Source organism: Rattus norvegicus, chromosome 1 (genome assembly GCF_021556685.1).
Source record: "Rattus norvegicus strain SHRSP/BbbUtx chromosome 1, alternate assembly SHRSP_T2T, whole genome shotgun sequence".
NCBI classification, from domain to species: Eukaryota; Metazoa; Chordata; class Mammalia; order Rodentia; family Muridae; genus Rattus; species Rattus norvegicus.
In genome coordinates this window covers 234682813-234691278 of record NC_141534.1, presented here as the reverse complement: position 1 = coordinate 234691278, position 8466 = coordinate 234682813, and the positions used below count along the sequence as shown (strand labels likewise).

General features: G+C 45.3%; 1 long non-coding RNA gene across 1 annotated transcript; it reads right to left on the bottom strand.

The window, feature by feature from the left end:
- Positions 1-1300: 1300 nt before the first annotated feature.
- LOC148007883 (uncharacterized) lies at positions 1301-7799 on the bottom strand. The gene is made up of 2 exons (XR_015653105.1): positions 7749-7799; positions 1301-2907 (listed from the first exon to the last, which is right to left on the bottom strand). It is a non-coding gene; the product is annotated as an uncharacterized LOC148007883 (long non-coding RNA).
- Between the last annotated feature and the right edge of the window lie 667 nt (positions 7800-8466).

The following is an 8466-nucleotide window of genomic DNA, read 5'->3' as shown; positions in this document are numbered from 1 at the left end:
TATTTAACCAATAGTTTTACATCAAGGAACAAGGCTTGCACCACAGAAGCCTATAAAGGAGAGAATTCACTCCTAGGCCTAGAGCTCTGGGTACAGAGTTTGGCATCACAGAGCAACAGACCAAAGCTCAACAGGTTTGGCTTAACTCATAGGAATACTGGAGCATCATTGGGGCCTTGGTGAAGGGCACGGCATGTGCACAGGTACTTACTTTATTGCTGATCCTGTTTTTCTTCAGCACCAGGAACTTACCTCAGGGCGTCACACTCTCTAGGCAAGCCTTAACTTAGGATGTCACACATTCTAGGCAAGAATCTCAGCTACGCTTTCCGTCCAGACTCACTTCTAAGTCTGCATCTGCTGGAGACAAAATGCAAAGTCCAATGTCCCACCTCCCCTGCTCACATCGATGAAGAGATAAAATGTACATGAATAGATTTATCGGATTCTTTATTAGAATGTTGAGAAAAACACTCATACCCACTAGTGACATCGCCTCCCAAGGACTTCTTCCTATCTAAGAGGCAGGCATAGGAGGACATTGTAAGCACAGAACTTAGTTTACACCAGGCCGTTGCCGACCACTGGAGTCTCTCTGGTCTGGTGGTCACTTAGAAGCCCACCTAATGTTATTGTTTATCTCTTTCAAAAATGTGTTTGAAGCTGGACAGTGGTGATACATGCCTTTAATCCCAGTGCTCAGGAGACAGGCAGACTCTGAGTTCCATGCCACCCTGATCTACACAGTGAGTTCCAGGACAGCCATGCCAAGACACAGAGAAGCCCTGTCTTGAAAAAAAAATTATTTGTGGGGCTGCAGAGATGGCTTGGCGGTTAAGGGTGCTTGATGCTTTGACAGAGGACCAGGGTCTTCAATTCCCAGCACCCATGTATAGCAACTCTCAACTGCCTGTAACTTTAGCTCTGGAGGATCAAATGTCTTCTGGCTTCTGCAAATACCCCCGTATATGTGGCAATGTTGTGTGACAAAAAAAAATTTTTTTAAGGAGATACAACCCCAGATATGGAATTCATGACAGACCGAAGTACAGATATCAAAGTTCAACTTGGTGAACAATGAGTTTTATTGGGGTTACTTACAGGAATATGGGGTTATTGTGGGAACAGAAATGACTCAAAGACACTTGCATCACCAAAGCCCACTGTAGCATGGGTGACGACAGCTCACAAAAGCTGGGAACCCCAGAGCATGCTGTAGAGCCTGCAGGTGAAAGATCCCACGCAGAGAGACCCTTACTCAAGTCTTGGGAAATCGCGGACCCCAGACACAGAGAGACCATTTTGGATGTAATAAGCAAAGGCGAGGTTTATTACGGAGACCTATTACAGAGATCTCCGGGCCGACACATATCCCACGCAGGAGACAGAGGTGTCGACCCCGAGAGGCTGGGAAAAAGAGTATTTAAAGGCAGAGGCTGTGAGCACCAGGGGATGGGGGATGTCAAAGGGGAATGTACCACAAGTTACAGGATTGTTTTATGGCTCCAGGAGATAAGGGGACGCCAGAAGGTTTTATGGCCCCCTGGTTCCTGGAACAGAGCTACTAAATCAGGAGAAGGGTAGGGTCTTCAGGTCCTCATTATTTTTAAACGTTTGTCAAAACTGATGGAGCATTTGTATTTGAAACACCTCTGGTTAGGCTTGGGCTGTCCGGTTTCTTGGAATGCTCTCTGTAGGACACAATGGCTGAAGAGCACAAGTAGGGGCTTATCAGGGTCTGGAGGACATCTGGTTAAAGTATGACTCTGAGTAAGCTGGGGGGATGTCTTTGGATGGTTTATGGCTCAGTCCTCGATAGCCTGAGCTGGTTCTTGCATTCTTTTTCTTATCTTTATGGCCTGTTATTCCTGGCCGCAGGGCTTAGCCCTGAGTTTGTGGCTTTTGGGGCTGACTCTTTTAATTTTATATTTCTAAACCTAGAATTTGTATAATTTTCTTTTCATTCCCGTCTTCTCCTACTAAATAATTCTAATCTTAGAATTTTGATATCAAGTCTCGTATTTGGTCTCACCAGTTGTCTTAACTGACTGGTACTGTTGTCTCAGGACATCAACCGCACAGCACCCACTCGATTTTTAACAAAAGCAATTAACCTGTTTGTCACGCAGGAGCCAAAAACTAAAACCAAGAAAATTATTAATAATGGCCCAGCTGTAGCAGAGAGTAGGGTAGTCATCTAGGGAGATCTACTAAACTAGCTCTCGAACCATCTCTGATGTGTTTTTCTGTCTGTCTTTTGTCTAACCTTTCTCTAAGTTTATTTATGGAGTCTTTAATTACTCCTGAATGGTCTGTATAGAAGCAACATTCTTTTAGTGTAGCACACAGACTCCTTCTTTAAGGAATATCAGGTCTAATCTTTTCTTATTTTGAAGGACTACCTCTGAGAGGGAGGTTAGGTATTCTTGGAGGTCAGCTAAAAAGTCTTTAGCATCAGGATTTTATCTGGACACTATCTAAACCTATATATCAAGGTCATGACTGTCTTTCAGAACTTCTAAACTTATATAGGTTGTGATCCCTGAGGCACAGTCCCAAGAAGTGTTAGGAGTACTAACATATGTAATGTTACATTATTTGTAATAGAAATCAAGCCTATCCCCACACCTATCTCGATGGAACCCAGGACAAACATGACTGAATTTCTCTCTAGGTCCCAGCTCTCAGCCCTAACAGCTAGTACACGGCTGGTGAGGGCTGAGAATTGACGGCTGTCAGGGTGGTCAGCAGCACCAGGTATGGTCCTTTCCAGCGAGGATCGAGTGTCTGGGCTCAGTGTAGCTGCTTCCGACCTGGAACTGATGGGATGTCTCAGGGGTCTCCGGGGCATAGGCTGCTGTCAGCTGTGAGCAGATTTCTTTCTGTATCACCTGTAGGTCTTTTAGCCTGGCACACAAATCATTATTACTATGACATGTTGGTTCAGTAACATCATCTAATACAGTCAGAGGAGCTGAGGCCCCATATAAGATCTCAAAGGGGGTAAGGCTGAATCTGGAAGGGGTATTTCTTGCTCTGAAGAGAGCAAGAGGGAAGGAGTGTCACCCAGTCTGTGCCAGTCTCCATGGTCAATTTGGTCAGGGTCTCTTTTAGAGTTCTATTTATTTACTCTACCTGAATTGAGCTTTGAGGTCTGTAAATACAATGTAATTTTTAATCGACCTCTAAATACTTGGCCACACCCTGGCTTACCTTGGCAACGAAAGTAGGACCGTTGTCTGACCAGATTACCTTGGGCATTCCAGACCTGGGGAAGATTTCTTTCAGTATCTTCTTGATGATTGTAGAGGCCGTCTCTCGTTTGGTGAGGAAAGCTTCTATCTATTCCTGAAAAAGTATCTACAAGCACTAGGAGATACTTGTGATTATATTTTTCTGGTTTTATCTCAGTGAAGTTCACTTTGACTTTTTATTAAACTCTCTAGGTCTCTTTGTCTTGTTTGTTTGTTAAGCATTTGTTTACTGACGTATCTTATATTTTTTACTGTCTCTCTTGGCTAAAATCTTAAAGTCTATTACATATACCTTAACTACTTGGACAAACTTTTTATCTCCTAAATGAGTCCATTTCTGTATTTGGCAAAGTGAGTCTTTTCTTTGTTTTCTGGGGAGTATAGCCTTCCCCTCAAGTGTGTCATTGTCTTTTTATCTTTTAAACAACTTGGGCCTTTTCTTCTGTTGTACATTTTAAGTGAGGCCATCCCTTAGTCTAATCCCAGTTCCCAGTGGCTGTCTCTTGTAGGCCTGTAACCAGGATAGGCTCCTGTATAGCCATTTCTCGAGCCACTTTATCTGTTTTGTTACTGTCCCATGTCACTGAATCTCTTTCCTCCTGATATCCTGAGCAATGAATAGTACTCACAGTTGTTGGCTTCATCAGGGCATCTAAGAGATGGCAAAGGCATCTGTGGCGCTGATGTGCTGGGGGGTTGGGGTTCAGCCATTCTAGTTGACATTGTGTTGTCTACCATGGCAGCACCCACTTGTCTCTGACCTTTATTCGTGAAGAGAACTGTTCCCGTCTGTGGACAAGCTCCTCGGCTTTCAGCAGGGGTCAATCAGCCAGTCACAGAGGTCTTTCCTCCACCCATGGGCTTCTGTCAGTGTTTGACACTCGTGCTGTGGTGGCTCCAGGTCCGGATTGGGCAGCAAGGTGACCAGATTGTCCCCAACTGGTGGAGAATCTAGTCCATGGCAGCTGACTAGTGGTCCCATCTTTTGGGACACTCTATCAGCCACTCTATCACAGTTTAAGTCCTGGATTGGGTGATAATTGTCAGTGCCCGGCTGGCAGGAACGGTGTGTTCCAAGCAGAAAAGCACTAACTCATTCATCTCCCAGCATCAGTTACTGGTGTACTGAGACAGGTCTTAAGCTCCACATATACAGTCTATAGATATGTATACACATGGCCTCATCCAGCCATTTTAGCCCACGCAAGCCAATTTGGAGAGCAATTTTCTCATGAGCAAGGGATAGGGGCAGTCAGGGATGACCATGAATTAGTGGGTGGGTTACCCGGCCCACGCCAAGGTCCACTGTTCTTCGGGCAGTCCATAAGTATTGTTCGTTGTCAGTAGCTCCTTGCACTCAAGGTCTTTGGATATTGGCCCACAGGGGGGCATAGGAGCACAGAGCATTGGGTCCCTGTATCCACAAAACAACTGGGCGGGCTTCCCTTCTATCTCTGTGTATAGCCAGCACCAAGAGGCTCTCCAGTGTCCCCTCTTGTTCTTTCTGGGGCAGTCCCTGACCCAATATCCTTTTTCTTCGTATTAGGCACACTGATCTTTAGTCAGGAATTCTCTTCTGTTGCCAGGTACTATCTTCCTAGGTTCCCTAACTACTGTGGCCAGTATATGTTCCTCTCTCGTCTTTTATCTCTCTTTAGCTCTCTAACTTCCTCTTCTTTTTGTCTCTTTTCTTCTCTAGCTTTCTGTTCTTTTTACCTCTTTCTTTTTTAACCTTATTTTCTCTGTAACTTATATTAACTCTCAGCAACTTAACTTAACCCTTTAAATTTCTGTAACATTTTCTTTATCCTTTTTTTATCTTAGCCAGATTGGTGGGGCATTTTTTAGCCCCTCAGAGACCCACCCTTGGAGCCTGGCGGCAGACCTGGCACTCCCTACCTTTAGGCGTCTGAAAAGAGCAGGCAGAAGTGAGGGCCTTCCATCCATCTCTGGAACACTTTTTCTGGCCTCTAGTAGGATTTTGTCTTTCCTCGGTGGTAAAGAAGACCTGTAACAGTTACTAACAAGCATCTCAAATGGGATGGTGAGAAAACAAGAGAATCTTGAGAATAGAGGTCCACTGAAGAGGGCAAATAGCATTTAGTCACACAGCTAAGCCAGGAGGCTTTCTTGGGACAAAAAGACCTTGTGTCTGTGAAACAGAAAAGTGAGCAGAGGGGCAGTCTATCTGTTACCGGTTGTCTCTCTGGACTTAGATTTTCCCTTAAGGAGTACCTTCCTTTAGTGTCAGCTCAGTGGCTTTATCGCTCAAGAGACCCATCCTCTAAATGGCACTGGGCTTCCAGTAACAACTAATAACAAAAGGATGGAGAGACGTTAGAACCTGGGTGTTAGATTCTAAGCACTGACAAAAGAATTGTAACCAGTTCACTTGGGGCTTTCAGGACCTCAGTAGCAGCCCTTTACCAAACTTTCTCAGTGGGCTAAAGGCCCATGGAAAAGAAAACATTAATCCTGACCTTGGCCACAGCCAAAGCCTGAATTTTAAATCTTGACTGGCAAAACAAAACAAAGTTCTTTACAGTTTGTTGTAGATTCTTTGAAACTATTTTAGGGGCTTCTCTGCCCCCCAACCTGGGACATTTCGACCATAGGGGCAGGAACTGGCTGCTGTGGGGATAGGATCAAAGGCATTCTCCATGCTAATGATGACCAGTGAGAAAAGTAATTTAATGCTGGAGACTGACTCCTCTCTTGGAATAGGGCCAGCAGATAAGGCAGGCTCCTTAAAGAACTTCTCTTAATGAGCACCCTCTTTCTGTGAGCAAGAGTTGAAGGTCTGGTCACTAAAAGCAGAAATTCCTTTCTTGTTCTTGTTTTTCTTAGAGTCCTCTCCCACCTCACTCTCAGCCTTTTTAGATTATTCTTTATGTAGCATTTTTAACACAGCCTGTCCCTTTTTTATAGCCTGTTGACAGCATTTCTGATCTTTTAGGCAGCTATGCACTAAGTGTCATACCGGCTGAAACTCCACCTTTAAGATTCTTTGTTTCTAAGCAAAATTTAAATCCTTTTCCAGCTTATCTCAGCTGTCCACCATGAGATTCCCAGAGATCGCAAACCAAGGTGTAGTAATTTACTAAGAAATCTTTTTATAGTGTTTCTTTTTACCTTAAGCCTTTTTCTTTTAAACAGCTCCTGAAGAGCCAGAAAAATTGGGAGAGACTTGAGAAGTCCCCATGCTCGCTGCAGCAGCTCCGCAGCTAATTTCGCTCCCCCCTACTGTGTGTTTCAAGCACAAGCACAGATAAAACACTATGTTTTAAAAAATTAACGTTGGCTATCAACCAAAACACCGACACTAGAGCGGGGTCCATAAAATTAAGTTTCTTACTCACTATACTTGTTTCATACCGGAGGCCTAATCTGGGGAACTTTTTTATTTACGAGCAGTTTTGTCCTCAAGGTTTTTGTTAATGTCTGTTTACACAACTGTTAACAGCAGCTAGGCTGATCAAGGGGAGTAAAGGGAGGGGCCTCTCTCCTTGGGGAGGAGGCTCAGGAGAGAAAGACAAAACTCCTTGGCAGAAAACAATTTTTCTCAAGCAAATTATTTTTAACTCTTAACTTAAGCACCAAGAGGACCAAGTAAAACTCTATGACGAACAAAGCAAACAGTTTCATGATTTCAAACACAGTCATCAGTCCAAGATTTTAAACACAGTCGTCAGTCCAAATTCAAACACAGTCGTCAGTCCAAAATTCAAAAACGAAACAAAAGCCAAAAAGACACTCGACAATACCACAGAAAACAAGCCAGACAAACAATATCAAGACAAAGCATCTTATAACCAACTTTCACAGATGCCTGGTACCTTCAGTACGTGGCCCAAACTGCAGCTTAACCTTAGCTGCTTTTGGGATGAGATGGACCATCTGATTCCACCTCCCAACAGGATTCCAGAGTGTCCTCTTGTCCTAATGACCAAGCACACTTGTCCGTGCCTATATTTAAATAGACAGCCGAACTCGACCTCTGACGGAGTGGGATTCCTCATCCCCTCCCGCCTAGGTAAAAGGAGCATTCCATCTCCTTTGTTCCAGAAAACCAGAGTCAGGTCCTCCTGACTGTCCATAGCCGGGCTCTCCCGACTGTTCTCCGCCCGTGGAACGTCTTCCAGGGGCTGCAGCCTTGCGGGCCCGGGGCGTCCCCCCTTCCGCAGCCAGGGGGTCCTCACGGACCACAAAGGCAGCTGCACTGAGTGGGGATACACATCCACTCTCCTACAGGGCAGGAATACACATCCACCCTCTTACCACAGGGCAGGAATACACATCCACCCTCTCAGCACAAGGCAGGAACACACATCTGCCCTCTTACCACAGGGCAGGAATACCCATCTGCCCTCTTAACACTGACCAGTACTAAGACACACATATATACACACACGGCGGAACCAAAACAGAGACAGACACAGACTGACAATTGCGGCGCCGCTCACACAGAAACACTCAGACAAACATCCAACTCACCTCCAAGGGGTCTTCGGAGTCTGGGGTAGTCGCGCAGATCCCGGACGAGCCCCCATTAATATGAAAGATCCCACGCAGAGAGACCCTTACTCAAGTCTTGGGAAATCGCGGACCCCAGACACAGAGAGACCATTTTGGATGTAATAAGCAAAGGCGAGGTTTATTACGGAGACCTATTACAGAGATCTCCGGGCCGACACATATCCCACGCAGGAGACAGAGGTGTCGACCCCGAGAGGCTGGGAAAAAGAGTATTTAAAGGCAGAGGCTGTGAGCACCAGGGGATGGGGGATGTCAAAGGGGAATGTACCACAAGTTACAGGATTGTTTTATGGCTCCAGGAGATAAGGGGACGCCAGAAGGTTTTATGGCCCCCTGGTTCCTGGAACAGAGCTACTAAATCAGGAGAAGGGTAGGGTCTTCAGGTCCTCATTATTTTTAAACGTTTGTCAAAACTGATGGAGCATTTGTATTTGAAACACCTCTGGTTAGGCTTGGGCTGTCCGGTTTCTTGGAATGCTCTCTGTAGGACACAATGGCTGAAGAGCACAAGTAGGGGCTTATCAGGGTCTGGAGGACATCTGGTTAAAGTATGACTCTGAGTAAGCTGGGGGGATGTCTTTGGATGGTTTATGGCTCAGTCCTCGATAGCCTGAGCTGGTTCTTGCATTCTTTTTCTTATCTTTATGGCCTGTTATTCCTGGCCGCAGGGCTTAGC